The sequence below is a fragment of the Pteronotus mesoamericanus genome, unplaced genomic scaffold, assembly GCF_021234165.1.
Source record: "Pteronotus mesoamericanus isolate MK-2021 breed Mesoamerican mustached bat unplaced genomic scaffold, CSHL_Meso_final scaffold_12, whole genome shotgun sequence".
Classification (NCBI taxonomy): Eukaryota; Metazoa; Chordata; class Mammalia; order Chiroptera; family Mormoopidae; genus Pteronotus; species Pteronotus mesoamericanus.
The window spans coordinates 10,647,096-10,659,812 of NW_026555303.1; positions in this window are offsets into that span (position 1 = coordinate 10,647,096).

The window sequence follows — 12,717 nt, forward strand, 5'->3', positions numbered from 1 at the left end:
TTGATTTCTGAATGTTGACTTTGTATCCTGCTGTTTTGCCAAATTCACTTATTAGGTTGAGGAGTGTTTTGGTTGAGTCTACAGGGTTCTCTATGTACACTATCATCTCATCTGCAAACAATGATAGTTTTACTTCCTCCTTTCCTATTTGGATGCCTTTTATCTCTTTCTCTTGTCTGACCACGGTGGCTAGGACTTCCAATACGATGTTGAAAAGAAGCGGTGAGAGCAGACATCCTTGTTGTGTTCCCGATCTTAGTGTGAAAGCTTTCAGTTTTTGCCCGTTGAGTATGATATTGGCTGTAGGTTTTTCATATATCGCCTTTATGACGTTGAGGAATGCCCATTTATTCCCATTTTGCTGAGTGTTTTGATCATAAATGGGTGCTGTACCTTGTCAAATGCTTTTTCTGCATCTATTGAGATGATCATGTGGTTTTTGTCTTTGCTTTTATTTTTGTGCTGTATCACGTTTACTGATTTGCGTATATTGAACCATCCCTGCATCCCTGGGATGAATCCCAATTCATCGTGGTGTATAATCTCTTTAATGTATTGCTGGATGTGGTTTGCCAATATTTTGTTGAAGATTTTAGCATCTATGTTCATCAGCGAAATTGGCCTGTAGTTTTCTTTCTTTGTAGGGTCTTTATCTGGTTTTGGGATCAGGGTGATGCTGGCCTCATAGAAGGAGTCTGGCAGTCTTCCCTCCTCTTGGATTTTTTGGAATAGTCTGAGAAGGACAGGGGTGAGCTCTTCCTTAAATGTCTTGTAAAATTCTCCTGTGAAACCGTCTGACCCTGGGCTTTTGTGTGCTGGGAGTTTCTTGATGACTGCTTCAATTTCCCCAGCGGTTATCGGTCTGTTCAAGCTTTCTGTTTCTTCCTCCTTCAGTGTTGGAAGATTATACTTTTCTAAAAATTTGTCCATTTCATCAAGATCTTCAAATTTCTTGGCATATAATTGTTCATAATAGTTTCTGATGATCATTTGTATTTCTGTGGTATCAGCTGTTATTTCTCCTCTTTCATTTCTGATATTATTAATTTGGGTCCTCTCCCTTTTTTTCTTGGTGAGTCTGCTTAAAGGGTTGTCAACATTATTAATCTTTTCAAAGAAGCAGCTTCTGGATTGGTTGATCCTCTGAATTGTTCTTTTTGTCTCTATGTCATTCAGTTCTGCTCTAATCTTGACTATTTCCTTCCTTCTACTTGCTCTGGGATTTATTTGTTGTTGTTTCTCCAGTTCTTGAAGTTGTAGTGTTAGGTCTTTTGTTTTTAATGTTTCTATGTTTTTAAGGTAAGCCTGTATTGCTATGAACTTCCCTCTAAGGATCGCCTTTGCTGTGTCCCATAGGTTTTAGACAGTTGTCTGTTCATTTTCATTTGTTTCCTGAAATTTTTTGATTTCTTCTCTTATCTCATTATTAACCCATTTATTGTTTATTAGTGTACTGTTCAGTCTCCATGAGTTTGCAAGTTTGTGAAGTTTCTCTTTGAGGTTGATTTCGATTTTCATGCCCTTGTGGTCTGAGAAATAGTTTGGTATTATTTGTATTTTCCTGAATTTGCTGAGGCTTGCTTTGTGTCCTATCATGTGGTCTATCTTTGAAAAACTGCCATGAGCATTTTAAAAGAATGTGTATTTTTCTTCTTTGGGATATAAGGTTCTATATATGTCAGTTAAGTATCCTTGATTCAGTGTGTCATTCAGCGCCACGATATGTTTATTAATGTTTTGTTTGGAAGATCTGTCCATTTTTTGACAGTGGGGTGTTGAAATCCCCTACTATCAGTGTGTTGCTGTCTATATCTTTTTTGAAGTCATCCAACAATTTCCTTATAAACTTGGGGACTCCTATATTGGGAACATATAAGTTTACAATGTTGATGTCTTCTTGATAGATTCTTCCTTTAAGTATGATAAAGTGCCCCTCTGGGTCTCTCTTTATGGCCTTTGCTTTGAAATCTACTTTGTCTGATACAAGTATGGCAACGCCAGCCTTTTTCTCATGTCCATTTGCTTGGAATATTATTTTCCATCCCTTTACTTTCAATCTGTGTAGGTCTTTTGCTCTGAGGTGGGTCTCTTGTAGGCAGCATATGTGTGGGTCGTGTTTTCTTATCCATTCAGCTATCCTGTGTCTTTTGATTGGGGCATTTAGTCCATTCACATTGAGAGATATTACTGATAGAAACTTACTCATCTTTTCTCTTTGTACTTGTTTTCCTCTCTGTCTCATTCTTTTCCTTCATCTGCTTAAAGCAGTCCCCTTAGCATATCTTGGAGTGCGGGTTTGGTAGAGATGTATTCTTTTAGCTTTCTTTTGTCTGGGAAACTGCGTATTTCTCCTTCTATTTTAATGGAGAGCCTAGCTGGGTAGAGCAGCCTTGGCTGTAGGCCCTTGCTTTTCATGGCTTGGAATATTTGTTGCCATTCCCTTCTGGCTTGGAGTGTTTCTGTTGAGAAGTCAGCTCCTAGGCGTATCGGGGCCCCCCTTGTATGTTACTTTCTCCTTCTCCCTTGCTGCCTTCAGGATTCTCTCTTTGTCTTTGACATTTGCCATTTTAATGATGATGTGTCTTGGAGTGGACCTCCTTGGGTCCTTCTTGAGTGGGGTCCTCTGTGCCTCCTGGATCCATGAGAGCCTTTCTCTCCTCAAATTAGGGAAATTTTCCATCATTACTTTTTCGAGGAGGTTCTCTATTCCTTGCTCCTCTTCTTCTCCTTCTGGTATCCCTATTATACGGATATTATTGCGTTTCAGGTTGTCCTGCATTTCCCTAAATGCTTCTTCATTCTTTTTGAGCCGTTTTTCCATTTCTTGCTCTTTCTGGGAGCTTTTTTCTACCTTATCCTCCATCTCACTGATTCGATCCTCAGCTTCATCTAGCCTGCTTTTCATTCCTTCTACTGTGTTCTTCAATTCAGAAATGGTATTCTTCATATTCTCTTGTGTCTTCTTGATAGTTTCTATGTCCTTTTCCAGGCTGATATAGTTTGCTGTAAGATCCTGATAGTTTCTCTGCAGTTTCTCATAGTTCTCTTTGAGCTGGCTGAGCTCATTGAGCTTCCTTAGAACCCTTGTTTTAAATTCCATATCTGATAGTTCCCTTGCCTCTATTTCATTGAGCTCTCTCTGTGGGGAGTCCCCTTTTCCACTCATTTGGGGAGAACTTCTTTTTCTTCCCATTTTTGTGAGAGTCTGTTAAGTATTTTTGTCCTTTACTTTTCTTTCTGGGCTTGCCTCTGATGATGTCAGTTGTTGACCCTATAGGGCCTTGGGTTGTTTGTTTGAGCCTTTCAGGAGTCTAATGCCTGTGTCTGACTCCTGCTTGGAGCAGCTCTGTGACCCCTTCAGTCAGGGCTGGGCTATTTTTTGGGATCTCTCTGTGCTCTCAGGAGAGCTCCTTGAGCGCGTTCCCAGCGCGGCAGGGTCCTCCACCTGCCTGGGCTCACATGTGTTTGCCCCAGACCAGGGGGCTTATTCGCGACCTCCCGTGCTCATCTGACCTCCCTGGCACGCGAATTTCGCGGCACTGGTCAGTTTAGAGTCTTCTATTGTGTGTTTTCCCCGCTTTTGGCTCTTTGGGTGCGTTGCTTGCCCTCGCCAAATGGGGACTACGGAAATGGGAGGAAATCAGCTCTCCGGTTAATCCTGTTTCTGGTCTCTCCTCCAGGGACTCTGGGCAGCTCTACTTATTTTGTGGGCTGCTCCGCAATCGCGGCGGGTAGGTCAATTTATGCCTGCCCTTGCCCCTCTGTGCACTCCCTCGCAGGCCATATGGGTGCCAGTCTGTGTGAGGCCTTGCCGGCAGGTGCAAGCGTTCGCCAGCCCGCGTGGATCACACACACGCTCCCCAACCCTCGCCAGTCACTCGGCGCAAGTGTGCGCGCCTGCTCTGGGTGTTTTGGGGGTGTCTATGTTTGCTTTTCGGCTTTTGGCTCTTTGGGGGTGTGGCCTCTTCCCGCACAATGGAGACTTCGGCAAGGAGAAGGAGTCAGGACTCCCCGGTTCCTCCTCCCATTCTTTCCCCAATGCCTCCGTTTCTAGTCTCCCCTCAGGGGCCTCTGGGCAGTTCTGTGACCCCTTCGGCTGAGGATCCAACCCCTGTGCGGACTGCGTTTCAATCGTAGGCAGTCTGGTTCATGCGCACCCCGCTTCTGCCTCTTTGGGGTCGCGCCTTTTCAGCCCACAATGGAGACTACCGAACGGGGACAGAGTCGGGACTCCCCGGTTCCTCCTCCCGTTCTTTCCCCAATGCCTCTGTCTCCAGTCTCTCCTCAAGGCTCTCCCATCCAGTCTGCACTCAGCCCCGCAGCTCACACGTGTACAAGCTGTGCGCGGAGTGCACAAAAGGCAGGTTAATTGATTCCCTTATGACTGAGCGAGATGGTAGCTGCAGAGTGGGATGTGCGTTATCCCCGGGGCTCCACTGGCCGCAGTGTCAGTTCTCTTCACAAAGTTTTCCTCAGCAGTCTTTTCCCAGGCACCAGCCTACCCTGCTGCCGCCTCTACCCAGCGATCAAGGAAGGTGGCTACTGCTGCAACTTTTGTGTTTGCCCTTTAAATGTCTTTTTGCATCCCCAGCCACCTGTCTGTGGCAGAGAGCGCCCCTTAGCTTTTTGGGGTTGCGTTTTGTCTGTATTTTCTCAGCCTTAGCTGCTGTAGTTTAGGGGTTCCTGTTTATGATTCAGACCCCGTTCTTCTCGGGGGGACGCTAACTGGCCGTTTCAATGTCCCTCTGGTGCCAGTGCCCGTGGGCACCCAGCCCACCCTCTAGAGCCTCCACCGCAATTCTCACCCGTTGGGATGTGTGAGAATAGAATCCACTGTTCGCGGCACCAAGGCTCCTCTCCCACTATCGCTCCACTGCTTTCCAGGTGATTACTCCATTATTTAGTTGCAATTCCAGTTTGGTTTTGGGAGGAGGTCAGCGTGACTCCCTTTCACTCCTCCACCATCTTTCCAATCTCTGTTTTCGTCTTCTTGATAGATTTGTCCTTTAAGTATTATAAAGTGTCCCTCTGGGCCTGTTTTTATTGCCTTTGTTTTGAAATCTATTTTGTCTGATATAAGTATTGCAATCCCTACTTTTTTCTCTTGCTCATTTGCATGGAATATTTTTTTCCATCCCTTTGCTTTCAATATTTGTAGGTTTTTTGCTCTGAGGTGGGTCTATTGTAGGCAACATATGTGTGGGTCATGTTTTCTTATCCATTCAGCTACCCTGTGTCTTTTAATGGGGACATTTAGTCCATTTACCTTGAGAGTTATTACTGATATAAAGCTATTCGTTTTTTTTCTTTGTACCTGTGCTTTTCGCTTTCTCACTCTTTTCCTACATATTCTTAAACCAGTCCCTTTAGCATATCTTGGAGTGCGGGTTTGGTAGAGATGTATTCTTTTAGCCTTCTTTTGTCTGGGAAACTTCTTATTTCCCCTTCTATTTTAATTGAGAACCTTGATGGGTAGAGCAGCCTCCGTGGTAGGTCCATGGTTTTCATTACTTGGAATATTTGTTGCCATTCCCTTCTGGCTTGTAGTGTTTCTGTTGAGAAGTCAGCTCCTAGGCGTATCGGGGCCCCCTTGTAGGTTACTTTCTCCTTCTCCCTTGCTGCCTTGAGGATTCTCTCTTTGTCTTTGACATTTGCCATTTTAATGATGATGTGTCTTGGAGTGGGCCTCCCTCGGTCCCTCTTGAGTAGTGCCCTCTGTGCCTCCTGGATCCATAAGACCTTTTCTCTCCTCATATTGAGGAAATTTTCCATCATTGCTCTTTCAAAGAGGTTCTCTATCCCTTGCTCCTCTTCTTCTCCTACTGGTATTCCTATTATGCGGATATTATTGTGTTTCAGGTTGTCCTGCATTTCCCTAAATGCCTCTTCATTCTTTTTGAGTCTTTTTTCCATTTCTTGTTCTTTCTGAGAGCTTTTTTCTACCTTATCCTCCATCTCACTGATTCGATCCTTGGCTTCATCCAGCCTGCTTTGGATTCCTTCTACTGTGTTCTTCAATTCAGAAACGGTATACTTCATATACTTTGTGCCTTCTTGATCGTTTCTATGTCCTTTTCCAGGTTCATACAGTTTGCTGTAAGATCCTCATAGGTTCTCTGCAGTTTCTCATCCTTCTCTTTGAGCTGGCTGAGCTCATTGAGCTTCCTTAGAACCATTGTTTTGAATTGAATATCTGAAAGTTCTCTTGCCTCTATTTCATTTAGCTCTATCTTTATGGATTCCCCTTTTCCACTCATTTGGGAGAAACTTCTTTTTTTTCCCATTTTTGTGAGTCTATTAAGTGATTAATTAATTAATTAATTTTTGCTTCTGCTTCCATTGATCCGTCTAGATTTTCTGACTTTGTGGATTAAACTTCTATGGTAGTATGTGAGTCTTTTAATTAATTAATTTTATCTCCTCTTTCTGGGCTTGCCTCTGATGATGTCAGTTGTTGACCCTATATGACCTTGAGTCATTTGTTTGAGCCTTCCAGGACTCTACTGTCTTTGTCTGACTCCTGCTTTTGGCAGCTCTGTGACCCGTTCATCCAGGGATCCACTGTTTCTGTGGATCACTCTGCACTCTCACGCCAGGTCCCCAGCTGGCAGGATCCCCCACCAGCCTGGGTTTGCACATGCTTGCCCCAGCCCAGAGGTGCTTATTGGCGACCTCGTGCACTGACCTGGCCCCCTGCCTGGCAAGCACCTTGTCACTGGTCTGTTTATTGTGTTCTATTGTGGGCTTTCCCCTCTTTTGGGTCTTTGGGGGTGTCACCTGCCCTGCGCAAAATGGAGACTACAGCAATGGGAGGAAGTCAGCTCCAGGTCTCTTTGGTTAATCCTGTCTCCTGTTTTTCCTCCAGGGTCTCTGGGCAGCTCTGTGATCCCTTCGGTCTGGGATCCACTATTTATGCAGACTGCTGTGCACTCGCGGGCCCGCGTGGGCTGGTTTACACCTGCCCTTGCCGATCTGTTCACTCCCTCATAGACCCAGTGGGTGCCAACCCGCGGGAGTCTTTGCCAGCCCATGTGGGTCCACACACATGCTCGCCAACTCTCGCCGGCCACTCGGCTCGTGTGTGTGTGCATGCACCTGCATTGGGTGGTTATCGGCTGTCTATTGTGTGCTTTCCAGCTTTTGGCTCTTTGGGGGTCTGGCCTGTCTGAGCACAATGTAAACTATGGAAAGGAGAAAGAGTTGGGATTCCCCAGTTCTCCCTCTCGTTCTTTCACCAATGCCTCTGTCTCCAGTCTCTCCTTGAGGGTCTCTGGGCAGTTCTGTGACCCCTTCAGCCAGGGATCCACTATTTCTGCGGACCGCATTGTATTCGCAGGCAGTCTGGCTACCGCGCGCCTGCTTCTGCCTCTTTGGGAGCGCTCCCTGCCTATGCATAATGGAAACTACGGATTGGGGAGGGAGTCGGTACTCCCAGGTTCCTCCTCCTGTTCTTTACCCAATGTCTCTGTCTCCAGTCTCTCCTCAAGTCTCTATGAATTGTGTGACTCCTTTGGCCAGGGATCTTCTATTTCTTCCAGCTTGTCTGCACTTATCCCCACAGCTCACATGCACATAAGCAGTGCGTGGAACGCACAAAAGGCAGGTTAATTGATTCCTTTATGCCTGAGCGAGATGGTAGCTGCAGAGTGGGAGCTGAGTTATCACTGGGCCTCCGCCAACTACTGACTCAGTTCTATTCACAAAGTTTTCCTTGACAATCTTTTCCCAGGCACCAGCCCACTCTGCTGCCACCTCTACCCTGAGATCAAGGAGGGCGGCTGCCACTGCAAATTTTTGTGTTGGTCCTTTAAATGTCTCTTTGCATCCCCTGCTGCCTGTCTCTGGCAGAGAGTGTCCCTAAGCTTTTTGGGGTTGCGTTTTGTCTGTGTGTTTTCCTAGTTTCAGCTGCTGTAGTCTAGGGGTCCCTGTTTATGGTTCAGACCCTGTTCTTCTCAGGGGGATCCACCTGGCCATTTCAATGTCTCTCTGGTGCTGGTGCCCGTGGGCGCCCAGCCCACCCTCTCGAGCCTCCACCACACTTCTCACCCATTGGGATGTGTGAGAGTTGAATCCACTGTCTGTCTGTGGCTTCAAGGCTCTTCTCCCTCTATTGTTCCATTGTTTTCCAGGTGATTTCTCCACTATTTAGTTGCAATTCAAATTTTGTCTTGGGAGGAGGCCACTCCTCCCATTCATTCCTCTGCCATCTTCCTCTCCTATTTTTTCTTTTGATTTCTGTTTAAACATAATACTATACACTTCTCTTCTCATAATACATTCTGCCTTCTTCATTCCTTATTTTTCATTATGTAAATCTTTTTTTCTCTCTTCACACTGCTCTTATTCCCAACTCTTATTGTGCTCTTCCCTTTACCATCTCAAACATTTTTCTTCCATGGGTCATATCATATTTGCTCTCTTTTATTATAATAGTGTTAATTTCTTTACACCCTTATTAACTGGTTCATTTGCTCTTGACAGTGGTATTTCTGGGGGGTAGTTATTTTTGCAGGTGTGCGTTTGTTTCCTGGCCTTTGTGAACCTTTTCTGGCAGCCCCTGCACAACAACATACAAGATGCAGTGGGTGGGGTGACCCTCAGTCAACCACCTAGAGGGAAAGACCCACCAAACAATGACCCAACAACAATCAATACATAACTACATTCAGAGAGCCAACATAAATGGCATAAAGGGCATCCCAAGAGCATCAAGTTCAGGATATTAAGGAGACTGTACCAGTGAATTGCACAGGTCTTCTACCATAGAAATTCACAAGATAAAGTAAGGCAGTTAAAACAGATCACTTTAAGAAGCAGAAACAAACAAGAAGAGTCTCATGAATAATGGTAAGACAAGGAAACTACCCTTAATTGAAAGGAACAGAGGAATTCTCAGAAAAAATGCTAAAAGAAATAGAGGCAAGTAAACTATCAGATACTGAGTTCAAAACAATGGTTATAAGGAAGCTCAATGGGCTCAGTGAGAATTAACAAAAACTACAGGTAAGCTATGAGAAACTTACTGTGAACTATATCAGAATGAAAAAGGACACAGAAACTATCAACAAGAGCCAAGCAGAAATGAATAATATTATTTCTGTATTGAAGAACATCGTAGAAAGAACCAAAAGCAGGCTAGATGAACAGAGGATCAAATCAGTGAACTAGAGTACAAGGTAGAAAAAAACTTACAGAAAGAACAAGAAAAGGGAAAAAAGTCTCAAAAAGAATGATGAAGGATTAAGGGAACTGCAGGACAACATGAAATATACCATTATCCTTATAATAAGGATACCAGAAGGAGAATAGGAGGAAGGGATAGAAAACCTGTTTGAAAAAGTAATGATGGAAATCTTCTGTAATTTGAGGAAAGTCACACAAGTCCAGGAAGCACAAAAGTTCCCAATCAAGAAGAACTCAAAGAGGTCCACTTTAAGAAACATCATAGTTAAAATGACAAAATTCAAAGACAAAGAGAGAATCTTCAGGGCAGCAAGGGAAAAAGAGGAAGTAACATACAAGGGATCCCTGATAAGGCTAGCAGCAGACTTCTCATCAGAAACACTACAAGGCAGAAGGGAATAGCAAGAAATAGTCCAATAATAAAAAGTACGGGCCTGCATCCACGTCTACTCTACCTAGCAAGGCTCTCAATGAAAATGGAAGGTGAAACAAGGAGTTCCCCAGACAAAAGAAAGCTAAAGAATACATCTCCACCAAACCAGTAATGCAAAATATGCTAAAGGGTCTGCTTTAAGTAGATGAAGAAAAAGAGTGAGAAAAACACAGGTACAAAGGGAGTAAACTGGCAATGAATAAGTTCCTATCAACAGTGACCTTAAATGTAAATGGATTAAATGCTCCAATCAAAAGAGATGGGGTAGCTGCACATATGCTGCTTACAAGGGACCCACCTCACAACAAAAGGCCTACACAGACTGAAAGTGAAGGGTTGGAAAAAAATATTCCAAGCAAATGAACAGGAAAAAATAAAAAAAAAAAAAGCTAGAGTAACAATACTTATATCAGACAAAACAGACATCAAAAGGAAGGTCATAAAAAGAGACACAGAGGGAAATATTGCACTAATCATGGGACAAATCCATCAATAAGACATAAATGTTATAATCATATATGCACTCAACATAGGAGCACCTGAATGTATAAGGACAATCTTGGAAGATTTCAAGAAAGATATAAACAAAAACACAATTACAGTAGGAGATTTTACCACCCCACTGTCAACAATGAGTTGATATTCCAAACAAAATATCAACTTGGATATTGTGGAATTGAACAATGCATTAGATTAATGGACCTAACTGACATATACATGGAAACTTTCATCCCAAAGAACCAAAAAAATACATTCTTTTTAATTGCACATGGAACATTTTCAAAGATATATCACATGACAAGACACAAAACAAGCTTCAGCAAATTCAAGAAAATTGAAATCATAACAAGCATTTTCTTGGACCACAAGGGCTTGAAACTAGAAACGAACCTGAAGGAAAAAACTCAAAAACATTCGCACTCATGGAGAATGAATAACATGTTGTTGAACAATGAATAGTTAATAATGAAGTCTAGAAAAATAAAAATTAAAAAAGTTCTGGAAAGAAATGAAAATGAACATACAACACTGTAAAACCTATGGGACACAGTGAAGGCAGTCCTGAGAGGGAAGTTCATAGTAATACAAGCCTACCTAAAAAAAGATAGAAACATTTCAAATAAACAACTTAACACTACATCTGCAAGAACAGGAGGAAAAACAACAAACAAAGTCCAGAGTGAGTACAAGTAAGGAAATAAGATCAGAAAAGAATTGAATGACATAGAGACTAAAACAACACCTCAAAGGATCAAAAAAGTCCAGGGGCTGTTCTTTGAAAAGATAAAAAAAAAAGACAAACCTTTAAGCAGAGCCATGAAGAAAAAAAGTGAGAGGATCCAAATAAATAAAATAAAAATTGAAAGAGTAAAATTTCAACTGATACAACAGAAATAGAAAGGATTGTAAGAAATTGCTACAAACAAATATATTATGCCAAGAAATTTGAAAACCTGGGTGAAATGGGCAATGTGTAGAAAAAATACAATCTTCTAAAACTAAATCAAGAAGCAGAGCCTGAATAGACAGACAAGAGCTAGTGAAATTGAAGCAGAAATCAAAAAACTCCCGACACACAAAAGCCCTGGACCAGATGGTTTTACAGGAGAATTTTACAAAATATTTAAGGAAGAGCAAACCCCGTCCTTCTCTGAATATTCCAAAAAAAATCCAAGAAGAGGGAAGACTCCCAAGTTCTTTTAATGAGGCTGGCATCATCCTAACCCAAAAAATCAGATAACCACTCGACAAAGAATTAAAACTACAGGCCAATATCACTGTAGAAATAGATGCTAAAATCCTTAATAAAATATTGACAAACCGCATCCAGCAATATATTAAAAAGTTCTTCTACCATGATCAAAGTGGATTCATCCCAAGGATGCAAGTAGGGTACAATGTTTACAAATCAAAAACCTGAAAAAGTTACATAAACAAAAAAGTTATGTTACATAAACAAAAAAGAAAGAGAAAAATTACATGATCATATCAATAGATGTGAAAAAATAATTTGATAAAGTACAGAAAGAACCCATTTATGATAAAAACACTCATCAAAGTGGGAGTAGAGGGAGCATACCTCAACATAATAAAGGCCATATATGAGAAATCTACAGCCAACATGATACTCAATGGGCAAAATCTAAGTTTTCCAGTTAAGATCAGAAACAAGACATGTATGTCTGCTTTCCCCACTTCTACTCAATGTAGTACTGGGAGTCCTAGCCACATAAATTAGGCAAGGTAAAGAAATAAAAGTCATCTAAATTGGAAAGGAGGATGTGAAGCTGTCACTTTCTGCAGAAGATATGATAATGTACATAGAAAACTCTATAGACTCCACCAAAGAACTACTTGACTTAATAAGTGAATTTGGCAAAGCAGCAAGATACAAAGTCAATATTAAGAAATTGAAGGCCTTTTTATACACTGAAATGAAATATCAGAAATAAAAATCAACAAAAAAATTCCACTTGTTATAGCAACAAGAAAAAGAAGATACTTAGGAATAAACCTAACCAAGAGGGTAGAAGACCTATACTCAGAAAATTACCCAGCACTGAAGTAAGAAATTAAGGAAGACACAAATTAATGGAAGCATATACTGTGTTCATGGATTGGAAGAACTAACATCATCAAAATGTCCATACTACCCAAAGCAATTTATAGATTCATTGCAACTCTTATTAATATACCATTGACATATTTCACAGATATAGAACAAACATTTCAAAAATTTGTATGGAACCTTAAATGACCCTGGATAGTTGCATCAATTTAAAGAAACAAGAACAAAGTAGGAGGGATCATAATGCCTGATTTCAAACTATATTACAAGACCACTGTAATCAAAACAGGGTACTGGCATAAGAAGAGACACACAGGTCAACAGAACAGAATAGAGAGCCCGGGAATAAACCCATGTCTTTATGGTCAATTAGTATTCGACAAAGGGGGCACTGGCATAAAATGGTGTAATAATAGACTCTTCAACAAATTTTGTTGGGAGATCTGGACAGCTACATGCAAAAAGAAAAAAGAAAAAAAAAGACACCTGGCCACCAACTGACACCATACACAAAAATAAACTCAAGATGGAT